This window comes from Cibotium barometz, chromosome 24 (genome assembly GCF_041138505.1).
Source record: "Cibotium barometz isolate CiBa-2024 chromosome 24, ASM4113850v1, whole genome shotgun sequence".
Classification (NCBI taxonomy): domain Eukaryota; kingdom Viridiplantae; phylum Streptophyta; class Polypodiopsida; order Cyatheales; family Cibotiaceae; genus Cibotium; species Cibotium barometz.
Genome location: NC_141069.1, coordinates 28,870,308 through 28,883,348, shown reverse-complemented (window position 1 = coordinate 28,883,348; position 13,041 = coordinate 28,870,308). Strand labels below are relative to the sequence as shown.

The 13,041-nt window shown below is 37.6% G+C and overlaps 1 pseudogene; it reads left to right on the top strand.

The window, feature by feature from the left end:
- The first annotated feature begins 2,266 nt into the window (after positions 1-2,266).
- On the top strand, positions 2,267-12,257 carry LOC147625129 (uncharacterized; annotated as a pseudogene).
- Positions 12,258-13,041: the final 784 nt, after the last annotated feature.

Genomic DNA, 13,041 nt, shown 5'->3' with positions numbered 1-13,041 from the left:
AGGCACCTCATGCTCTCTTATTTTAAGTGGTAATAGCACTATTAGTGGTAATCCTAAACCTAACCACCCCCTCCCCAAAATACTATATAAACCCCATCATTCTCAAGGTTTGGGGGGGATCCATCCATACATTCTACACCCTAAGGCTTAGGCATTATGTTCCATTACCTCACTCTCTTAAGCCAGCTTTGGAAGTGAGAAACCAAGGATACTCATGCCATTTAGGGTTTACTAGTTATCATGGGTGGCTATATTTCACATTTTTGAGGGTAGTTTAAGTCTCATCTACAAGAAGATCTCTATCCACACCCCCATCCCGCACTACTCTAGTCTTTGCATAGATCATTAAGTAATTAGTGCCATACATCTCTATCTAATAATTATCTTCATTCCACATGTGTACATCCACCCTCCACTAATAATACACCATTCCCAAATTCACAAACTCCTAGACCAATCTCTCTTCGAGTACCAACCTATTTGGGGTGGTAATCATCAATATTTTTGGAGTGTTGTTTTCAAGTTTCCTGCTTACATTTTGGTGTAATGAATTTTGTTAAAACTTGTTAAAAGGAAATCTTTAAACTATGCATGCTCTTTCCCCTCCCCTAAAATCTCTACTCCTATCTTCTAGCTGGTAGTTTCCTCCTTTCCTTCGAAGGAGCCTTAGTTGAGAGCCATGGGTCCTTAAGGAAGGGAATTGGTTCCTCCATTTATGCATGCATGCCATTCCTTTTGTCCGCAGGACCTTGGGTTGATAGCCCTTATGTCTTTGAGGAGAGGAAAGAGCTCACTATCTTGTCATGAAAGCAACATTTTACATTGTTCCTTGGTTTGAATTTGTGAATGAAAACTCTTATCGTAGGTACGAATCATGCTTAGGAATATGTAATTGTCTTTCTGTCCTTTAATCCACACATCTTTTATGAAGGAAACTGAAATGCATGTCTTTTGTTTTGAACAAAGTTTTGTAGTTCTTTCATGTGCATAGCATAAGTTTCGTGATTAAGGCTGCATTATCTTGAGTAGGCAGTCGCCCGTAGGTGACTAGTGTGGGTGTTCTAGTCCACCAACCTCCATGACTAGGTGGTGCTCCCTTCTTCCCTAGGTTGTTAGAGTAGGCTTCTCCCTCCAGAAACTCCCTAGTGGGTCCGAAGGTTGGTCCTGGGTGTAGAGGCCACTCAGCCCAATTTTTCCCCTCTCAGTACAAGCTAGGTGAGAGGGAGTCCTATGCACATGTCCTGACCTGTATCAATACGATGATATACTAGATTACATGCACATTAGTGTAGGGGGATTTCATGTTTCAAGCAAGGAGACAATAAGAAGAGTACTTCTAGTAGATGGCTATTGGTGGCCTACCTTGCATGAATATGCGAAAGGTTATGTACATAAATGTAGAGTTTTCTCTCTAAGTATTCATATTGCATATGCTACACTATTCCACAATTCTCCAGTACCAAAGTGGAGCTCTTACATCAAAAACTATTTGACCCATGGTCACACTGATGAGAAGCTATGTGCTCACAGAAAGAAGTCTCTGGAAGTTGAAGCTTCAAGTTATCAATTTATTGAAGGCCAACTCTACAAAAGAGGCAAGGATGGCAACTTGAGAACCTGTGTTTGTGAATCAAACTTTTTAAGTGTTCTAACAAAGTGGCACATGCGGGGATTGGAGGATTTCTCTAGAGAAATCACTACCAAAATCACTTTATGGTCAGGACTCTAGTGCCAAAAACCTTTCATGATGAAAATGAATATGTAAAACGATGTGATGAATGTCAAAGAACAAAACCATGAATAATGAGTGATAACATGCTGTTACAACCCATTATGGCTCGTAGAGCATTCGCTAAGTGGGTCACTGATTTCATCAGACCAATCAAGCCACTAGCATGCCACATGCATGCTGAGTACATAATTGTAGCAACAGATTACCTCACAAAATGAGTAGAACAAAAAGTAACCACAAAGAATGCTGCTAGAACCATTGCAAAATTTTTAGTGACCAAGGTATGCACTTTATAACCTACATAATTGAGTTTCTCTTGGATGAGTTCATGATGATTCATAGAAGATATGCACCTTGCCATTCACAAGCTAAAGCATAAGTGAAAGTTTAAAATGAGAGGACTTGGTCCATTTGTGATCAAATATCTTAAGTCCTAGTGGCGCAATGTGACTAGAAACACTTGAGGGTGAATAAATAACCAATTTCATTAATGAAAGAAAAGTCAAAAAATAGGAAGAGCCACTCACCCAGGAGATGGTTGAAAAACTCCACAAAGCAAAAAGGAGGTGAGAAGGTTTAGAGAGGCTTAAAAATGAAGCTCAAGAAGAAGCACGCTTGCATGTGGAAAAAGCTACGCTCAAATGGAAACAACACCTTGTACTTGATTTATCAGTAGCAAATCAGGAGAAACACAATCGATTCATTGAGCCATTCACGATAGACATGACATTTGAAACAACAAAAGCGTCATTAGTAGTTCCTACATTCATAGATGCGGGTTGTGACACTAATATTATGTCATTTGAAACCTGGGAAGAAATTGATAAACCTAAACTCAAATCTACGAGCTTCTCTTTCAAAAGCTTCAACAATACAAAGAGCACAAGCATAGAAAAATGTTATGTAAAAATATGCATTCAAGATGTACCTATGTACCAGTTGTTCCATGTTGCCAACAAATGAGAAATGATGGAATGAGTAGTTTTAGGAAGGTATTGGATGTGGTCAACCAAATGCATTGTGGATTGGGAGTCACATCAATACACCTTGAAGGTGAAATCTGCACCAATTACAAGAAAGAGTTCAATAAAAGGAGAACTATCCTATTGTGAACATTGGTGAGACGAATGAAACTCAACCACAAACATCCAAAACATCAAACACTATTCTTATCCATGAAGCTTATACTGTTAGACTAATGCTATGATTTATGAATGAATACTAATGGAAGTTAATCATCATCATGCACACTTAGCATAGCTTAAGAATTAAGCACTTAAGATAAATGTCTTAGCTAGAGTGCTAAGCAACATGGAGCTCATAGATTCAAAGGAAAAAACAAGTGTATTATCTTCTAGTTGAGAGTACAAGAGAAATGAGACTATTGTATAGGCTATGCAAGTGGGCATAAGAGAGTTGTGAGCTAGAGAGAGAGTGAAAGAACCAGCTATAGATAGAAGCAAAAATGCGCCTCTTGGAAGTGATGTAAGCTTTGATGTCTGGAGCTCTAGTGTATGCATGTGGAAGGGTGGTCAAAGGTAAAAAAGCCCAAGGGCAAAAAACACTTTGATATTTATGGGTGGTAGCTGCTTAGAGTAGGTTTCTATGTGCATTGGATGAATCCCCAACAAACCCTCCTTTCATTCATGTACATATTTCTGCCCTCCTTAACCTAATGTCACTTAATCTTTGAAGATTATCTACCTTAGGTCTTACATTTCTAGATTCATCTCTAAGATTAGAGGTGATTACAAATTGGATGCATACTATAAGTTTACTAATGAAATTTTGGGTTTGAAAAGAATTTCATCACTTTAAAAAGCCCATTCTTGGCTAGCCTCATCAAGAGAGGCTACTGTAACAATGATAGCCTCATTGGATGTTTCTAGTTCATCTTCATATGCTTCTTCGTCTTCGTCTTTGATACTTGCAAAATAGGCTTTTTGAGCGTTTCTTTTGTGGAAGAAATCCTCCTCCTTGTGATTTTCTTTGTTGCAAAATCCACATCCTTGTTTGCTTGGTGTGCCTCCCTTTTTGTTGTTGAAGCCTTTGTTGAATTTATGTTGATTCTTTGAATAGTAAGCTTGATATCCAATGAAGACCCTTCCTTGTCTTTTCTTGTGTTCATCCATAAGTGAGGATTCCACTTCATGAAGTTTTAAATTGGGCATGTTTAAGAGAGTTGTGATCATGATGTCATACTCTTCTGGCATGCTTTTCAACAACAATGCAATACAATCATCTTCATCCATAGGAGCTTTAATGGATGATAATTGGCTTAGAATACTTTTAAACTCATTAAGATGAATAGGAAATGAATCTCCAGGGTTCATATTAAGTTTAAATAGTTGCTGCTTACGATTGATCTTAGCATTCTTACATGTAGCCCCAAATAATTGATCCAATGTTTCCCAAGCCTTCTTAGCACTATCTAGGTTAGATATATGATGTAGATATTCATCCCCTAGATTTAAAGTAATAATAGATAGTGTCTTTGTGTCTGCTAAATGCCATTGTTCTTTTGCATCTCTAGTTGTAGGAATTTGTGATGCATCACTTGTTATAAATTTCCAAAGTTCCTTCTTTTGCAACAAGAATTTGAGTCTTGTTTGCCAAGTGTGGAAATTTGCACCAATGAGTCTATCCATCGGTTCTTTCTTACCCATTTAGTTTGATTAATAGATGAAGTAAGGCTTAGATGAGTCGTTAGGAGAAATACACAACCATCTATGATTAGGCACAATAATCTTTCTTACTCTAAGTTTCTTTCTAATGGTTATATAAGAGATAGCCACTGAAGAAACTTGTTTCTCACCCATATGATATTAGTAAGGAAGTAGCCCATCCCCATATAGATGTATAATATCCATGTATGGCTTGACTACTTTTCTTCTTTTAGGCTTGATGATTTTTGTATGCTTGACTTGGTTTTTCTTTGGCTTAGGTTGAATAGGTTTAGATGATGACTCTTCAGTAGATGATGGAATATTAATCACTTGAACTGGCTTAGACATGATGTCATACTTTAATGAATAGAAGAATTTATACCTTTCAATAAAAGACTTCTCTGTATTCTGCCTGTTAAGAAAATTAGAGGAATTATTAAGTAGCAATTGTGATGCATGCAACAAGAGGAGATATCACGCATAAGAAAGAGAGAAAGAGAGTAGAGAATTTGACACAAGATATACGTGGTTCACCAATATGGCTACGTCCACGGGAAAGGAGCCACTTAGTGGCTTTAATCTTCAAATTGGATTGGTTACAATGAGCCTTGAAGCATCCTCTATGCTTCACCTTATCTTGTACTCTATGAGCTCTCACAATACATCTTTCATGTGAAGAAGAGGCCTCCTTTTATAGCAAAAAGAGGCTCCCTACAAGTCAAGGGAAAACCGCCCCATGTGTGGAAACCGCCCATGTGTGGAAATCACCCATGCGCCCATGTGTGAGAATCGCCCACCTTCAGCCGTCCATTGACTGCCGCCCGCGGACCCGTCCACCGGCCACCGGCCACTGGCCACCGCCCGCTGACTACCGGCCACCGTCTTTTGACCTTTACCGTCAAGCTACTTCCGGCTAACCATATATTCCGGCAAGGAATATTCCGTCAGAAAAGGAATATTCCGGCGAAGAATATTCGGGCTCTCGACCGGGGCCCGAAGAATTTATTTTTCCGGCGAACATTTTATTTTTCGACGAGCAATTTAGGGTTAATGCACATGGCTTCTCCTCATAACGGGGGCCTTACAAGTGTGCATCTATAGAGGTGAAAACAAAGGATAAAAATACATTTACATAGAGTAAATCAGGCTCCATACATAACACTGCCTATGGGAGCCACCACTTAGACTAGCATCTTCTTCTTTAAAAGATTTGCACTCGGCGTCAAGGAAACCGCCTCTAGTCCAATCAGCAGCAAACGGACCAGTCACCAGTGAGTTGGCAACCACATGACCAAGCCTTTAATAAGGATTTAATTTTACTTACTATAAAAATTAAGTTGCACGTGTTGAGCCCGTCACCGCATGCTACACAACGAGCGACCAAACCGCTGTGATATTCACGCTACTTGTCAACAAGAGTAGAGCCTGCATTATATAAGCTATACCCTGAGTGCCTAATATGATATAAATTTAGCTTAAGCACTCAAGCTCTATAAGCATGATGACTCCCTTAATAAAGATGCCTCAGAGACTGCAGGGACAACAAAATGAGCAGAGAATTAATCCCATTAAATTAATATCTTACACACTTTGTCCAAGAAGAGTAGTGGCACTAAGAGCTTGTTCTCAAAGTACTTGCTCAAAGCTTGGATTAGTGTAAAAGAGATTAAAAGAACTAGGATCAAAATATGAAGGAGAACCTAATGGATCTACATGCTTTGATACCATGTTAGATTAATGCTATGATTTATGAATGAATACTAATGGAATTTAAACATCCTCATGCACACTTAGCATAGCTTAAGAATTAAGCACTTAAGATACATGTCTTAGCTAGAGTGCTAAGCAACATGGAGCTCATAGATTCAAAGGAGAAAACAAGTGTATTATCTTCTAGTTGAAACTGCAAGAGAAATGAGCCTATTATATAGGCTATGGAAGTGGGCATAAGAGAGATGTGAGCTAGAGAGAGAGTGAAAGAACAGTAATATCCCAAGAACTTTTGTAAAAATTATCTGACTCTGGAAATTTTGTACTCTGAATTATTTTATCAATAAAGATTTTTTTCTTGAATTATTGTATTTTTTGGATTCAAAATTGAATTTTTTGAGTGCAGTAGGCTTAATTTTCCGTAAAAATTGAGTCCAGAGCACGTATTTTTAACATATTTTGTATCTAATTAAGGGGAAGGCTATTTTTGTGTACTTGAAGGTTCCAGGAAGGTCCAAATTGCAAAAATAGAACGTTAACCGCCAAAATTAGGTCAAAAATTGCAAAAAAGCTTCAAACTTGGGGGGCAAGTCATGTGGCATGTTAAAAAAAGCTGCAGGGAGCCAGAAAAAGCAAAATTGCACAAATTTGAGATCTCCCATCCGCTTGGCTGTTGCTTTATTTTTATAGTGGCCCGGGGCCTAGGCCTTTCCATTTGAAGGGCCAAGAGAGTATTAGAGATCCTATGGCTAAAGAGGAATAGACCTTTCTAGTCAAAGGGCATAGCGTTTTCCATTTGAAGAACTATCACATTTGTTGAAACCCTATGGCCAAAGGGCCATAGACTCCTCATATGAAACATTATTTTATGGATATTTGGGAGATTCTATGGCCCAATGATCACATACCTTTCCATTTGAAGGGCTAGGAGAGTTGGTGAGATCTTGAAATGACCATAAACTCCTCATATGCAACATTACACTATGGAGAGTCAGGAAATGCTTTGTCAAAAGGGTCATAGGCTTTTGCATTTGAAGGGCGAAGAGAGTTCATGATACCCTATGGCCAAGGGGTCATAGGCTCCTTCTATGAAACATTCTTTCAAACGGTGGTATGTCTTTCCATTTGAAGGCCTAGGAGAGCTCATGAGACTAGTATGGCTAAATACCACTACATAAATATGTGTATACACACTGTATGTATGTATGGATGTATTTTTATGTATATATATATATATATATATATATATATATATATGTATGTACATATGTATATATGTATTGATATATTTGTATCTATGTATACATGTACGTACATATGTATGCATATATGTATGTGTGCGTGTGTGTGTGGATGTATGTATCTGTGTATGTATGTGTGTGTGTGTGTGTGTGGATGTATGTATCTATGTATGTATGTGAGTGTGTATATATACATACATACATAGATACATACATATTAATATAGCCACATATATATAAATTGGGTATGTGTGTGTGGATATTATATATATAAATATATTATATTATATATATACAATATATATTATATATATAAATATATTATATTATATATATACAATATATATTATATATAATATATATAATATATATTATATATTATATATAATAATATATAATATATATTATATATAATAATATATAATATATATTATATATATAAATATATAATATATATTATATATATAAATATATAATATACATTAAATATATAATATATATATATATAATATATATATTATATATATACATATATATATATATATATGTATGTATATATATATGTATGTATGTATGTATGTATGTATATATATATATATAATATATTTATATTATATTATAATATTGAACTACAACTTTGTTAAATTCGAGTGCTAAATAATTGACATTATAGTAGACTGATCACCAATGTGGGTGGAGCTCCCACAAGATTTTGAGTGGGTGGTCTAGATTTTGGGCAAACCGACCACGAGCTTGAGTGGACTGGCCACAACTTTGAGTGGGTGAAACACCCCTTAAAATAAGGCTCCAACCATTCAAGTTTCAAATTTTGAAATTTGAATGGTTGGAGGCAAGATGGAGTGGTGGGTGCCAGCTCAATGAAAAGGACATCCATACACATTTTCTCTCTCCCTATGACACCCTCATCTCTCTCCCACATACACTTTCTCTCTCCCATTGTCCCACGCACATGATCTCTCTACCCAACATATTCTCTCTTCCCCACTATCCCACATAGAGACGTAGCTCATGGGCATCCTTGCCATTGCTCAATTATGCTCTCTCTCTCTCTCTATCATACACAGTTCCCCTCTCTCTCTCTCTCTCTCTCTCTCTCTCTCTCTCTCTCTCTGCAGGCTACTGTGATAGTACTCTCTCTCTCTAATACAATACACACACACACTAGCGCTCTCTCTCTCTCTCTCTCTCTCTCTCTCTATGCCTTTGCGAGGGCTATGGATTTCACCTGCTCTGCCTAGCTACACGGCGAGGTTCTCCTTCTTGCGTCATTATTCCTAATTGCGCCTAGCAACTTTGCCCACCTTGAAGGGAAGCTGCAGCTCCTCTGTTCTTGCTCTGCCTAAATGCACAGCCAGCAGTTCTCTCCTTGCGCCATTGTTCCTGGTTGCGAATTTTGCCCAGCTTGAAAGGAAGCTACAGCTCCAAAGCAGCTGACCAATTTGTGGAGTCAAAGTGCTGATCATACAAAGGGACCGGGGACACATCATTGGGAACCACCTGTGATTGCACTCCATTCATGAAAATGTGTGGGTGGGGACCGGGGTGGGAGACAAGGATCTCTGTGAAAGCTGCCGATGGGGAGGAGAAGCCAGGGGGGAGTGCGGGTGCAGCAAATTGGGCTGCTGATATGAAGTCGGGAGGAGGGGGTGATCTGCAGTAAATTGGGCTACTTACCTACACAAATTGGGTTGCTTACCTGCAGCAAATTGGGGTGCTTTCTTTCCACCCGACACACACCCTTTCTTTTTTTAGTGAACTAAGCTACCACACTGTTTGACATATAAAAGTAGCTTCATTATTTATTTCCAAACTTCATTCATTAAAATCAGCCCTTCAATCAGTCCAAGTAAAACAGTTCATTTAAAAACAAAAGCAATTTTTTCCTTGTCTTAGTCTCTTTTGGACTATTCATATCATCATATCATTCTCAATTCTTGTCATGTCTCAATATTTCAATCAATAGAAAATCCTTTCAATCAATTCTAGTCTCCGCAAGATTTTTTCAACATAGTCGGTGTATCTAGAATACGACCTCTCTCCTACAGCTACCCGCAACTAGGAGAGGATAATACCAAGGGACCAACTCAAACCTTCTTCTACAGGTGCCCGAAAATTTAACGCTCATAGTCCTTCTAACCTTTTCTGCCCCTTTAAAGTGGTGATCATCTCTTGGGTGCACTCTTTGCACCATTGGTCTCTCAGCCCAGCAAAAACCAACACACAGCTCATCCACTTCATGGGGACCTCAGTCGCATGCAAGTGGGAGAAAGGAACACAGGAGAGTAGGGATTCAACTCCTTGTTCAAAACCATATTCAATAATATATTTCTTTACCATAGACATGGTAGAATTCATGACAAATCTTATAACTTTCATCACCATAGACATGGCGGAATTCATATCAATTTATATCTTTTCCCTCGCCATAGATATCACGGAATCAAATACTTCTTGCCATATCTTTACCTTATCTTTACCATATCTTTCCTTATTCTAATTGCCAAAAAAACTTGAAATCAAACAACTTCTTTTAAGAAAACAACTTACTTTCCTATTAATGGGAGAAAACATATGATCGTAGTTTCGTGTTTGGAAAAACCAAAACTTTAACGTTCGATTCTCAGAAATCCTATTCGCAATTCTAGCATCCATGCATGCAATTTAAACTATGAACTTAAAATTTGTTGGAACCTGATTTTGTATTTTACTCGGTTGCAGTGGAGCCACAGTCCACCACCACTGGTACTGGAGCAGCCACCATCGCTTCATTCGCTACCGCTTCTTGAACAATCGGGATTTCTTCATGGTTGTTTTGCACCTCTTCTTATACTTGGGGTTTGTTAACTTGCACTTGTGGGTCAGGAACGTCGTTTCGGCCACCACGACCTCCACTGCCCCCACGACCGCTACTACGAGTACGTACCATAGTGATGAAAAATTCTTGAAAATTTCTCAAAGGAGAATACTACAAATAATTTAGTTAGAATTCATCCAAAAACACATAGGAAAGCTTGGATTTTCATCCCCTTATTTTTAGAGCTTAAAAATCCTATTTTTAGAGCTAATTTGGTCTATTTTTAGGCTAAAAAACACACTTTTTACTATTTTTAGGCAATAAATGAATTTTTACAGTGGCAAAAAGTGATCAAAAAATTTGAGAAAAATCACATTAAATTACACATCTCAGAGAAATACGTGATAAATTTTTTAGAATTTTTGGGCTATGGGAAAAGGTCTGGAAAAATAAAAAACGACGCTTGTTTTGACACAAAAAAATTTATAATTATTTTTCTAACAACAAATAAATTCTTAAAAAATTATTTTCATAGAATATAAATGTAGTCATTAGGCTCCTAAATTTTCATGAATTTTGGAGTCAATTAGATATCAAAAGCATCAAAAAGCAAATCTTGATGTCTTAAAAAGCAAGAAAAAAGCAAACGGGAGTTAGGGTTTGCATTTACATGGTCATAGATCTAGGGATATGGGAGTAGCTAATGGATGTAGCTCTACTTCATCAACAAGATTTAAATAAACAAGACAAAAACTTGGATGTTGATGTGCAACAACACATGCATCATACACCAACAACTGTAAAAAACAAGGGAGAGGGTAGAGAGAGAAGATGGGAAAGCATACCCGGCTATGGAGAGCTTAGGGAGGAGAAGCACAACTTGCAGAGCCCTTGGATCTAGACTTCAAGAATAAGTGAGTTATGAGGGGGGAGGTGCTTGTCCTTTTATAGGCCCAGAACACTCCAAAAATAAAGCAGTTGCCACATAGGGGGGGGATGCATCAAATTTTCTTTTCTGGCTCCTTGCAGCCTTTTTTAGCATGCCACATGCCTTGCCCCCCAAGTCAGGTGCTTTTTTGCACTTTTTGACCTATTTTTGGAAAATTTGACCTATTTCTAGCAGTAAAAATTCTATTTTTGCAATTTGGATGCTTCTAGAACGTTCCAGCACACAAAAATAGCCTTCCCCTTAATTAAATACAAAATATATTAAAAATACGTACTCTGGACTCAATTTTTACGGGAAATTAAGCCTATTGCACTCAAAAAATCCAATTTTGAATCCGAAAAATATGATAATTCAAGAAAAATAATCTTTATTGATAAAATAATTCAGAGTACAAAATTTTTCGGAGTTTGATAATTTTTACAAAAATTCTTGGGACATTACATTTCTTAAAGCAGTGGATAGCTCAGGCAAGATTTAATTTGGAGCATACATAGCTGAACTCATTAGTGAAACAATTCAAAAGACTGGTGCTTCCAATGTCGTGCAGGTTATTATGGACAATGCCAAGAATTATAGAGCAGCCGGTAGAATTCTAGAGAAAAAAATTCAAGGCCTTTATACGTTTGGACTTGTGTTTGACTTGACAAAGTACAAGCTAAAAGAAGGTTTATTCAGCTCAAAGTTTGTTCAAAACTTGGTAGCAAGATAGACGGCATGGAGATGGTGGCTCATGAATAGGGCATCAACAGCTACACTACAACAACTAGCTGTTAGGGTGCTTGCACAGTGTGCTATAAATTCTAGTCCTGAGAGAAATTGGAGCACTTACAAATATGTGCACTCCACATTGCATAATCTCTTTCTTAGTACATGTGCAGAGAAACTAGTCTATTTGTATTGTAATTGTAGGCTCTTACGCAGGATTCAAGTAGAAGATTATGATGAGGGCAGGGCTCAATGGATTTTAAATGACAATCTAGATGATGATGAGTTGGCCAGTGATGTCAGTGTTGAAGAGCTTGAGTTTTTGGAGCTGGGTGGGTGTAGCCGGATTGAGCTCATGGAAAATCTTAAGGTAGATGACTGTGGCATCGTTTCACACAGAAGATTATTGCATTTTGTAGGAGGTGGGATTTACGTGTGATGTTAAACAATGAAATGTGTCTCGTGATGTGTTTTGACAACCCTTGTGACACTCTTATATCTTGGCAACATTGCTGCATCACTTGTGTGTTTTATGATTTAGGGTGATGGAATTGACATGTGATGTCAAACAATGAAATGCATCTCGTGATAGAATTGTGCCCTTATAACACTCTTATTCTCTTGGTAACGGCATTCCATTTATGTGTTTTATGATTTAGGGTGGTGGAATCGACATGTGATGTGCTTCAATTAAATGCAACTCGTAACAGAATTGTGACCTTATAACACTCTTATTTTCTTCATAAATGTGTTGCATCATTTGTGTGTTTTATGATTTAGGTTTCATTCAAAATGTGGGTTATTATACTAGAGAGAGAGAGAGAGAGAGAGAGAGAGAGAGAGAGAGAGAGAGAGAGAGAGAGAGAGAGAGAGAGAGAGAGAGAGAGAGAGAGAGAGAGAGAGAGATTACATTCTGACATGTCACGAGACAAAGAGAGAGAGATAGAGAGAGAAATAAATACACCATAGACTTTCAATATTACAATTCATAGACTATCACACAACTTTGGGACTATCAAACATAGACTTTCAAATTTGCAAATCATAGACTGTCATAAGCTTTGGGGCTATCAAACATACACCTTCAAAGTTCAAATATAAAATTCACAATGATAAATTGAGACTGTCTATTGTAGCGTCTCTCTCTGCTACCATGACGTCCTCCAAGTGCTTGTAATCTTTCTCCATCTTGAACATCTCATATACCATCTTTGATATTGGGC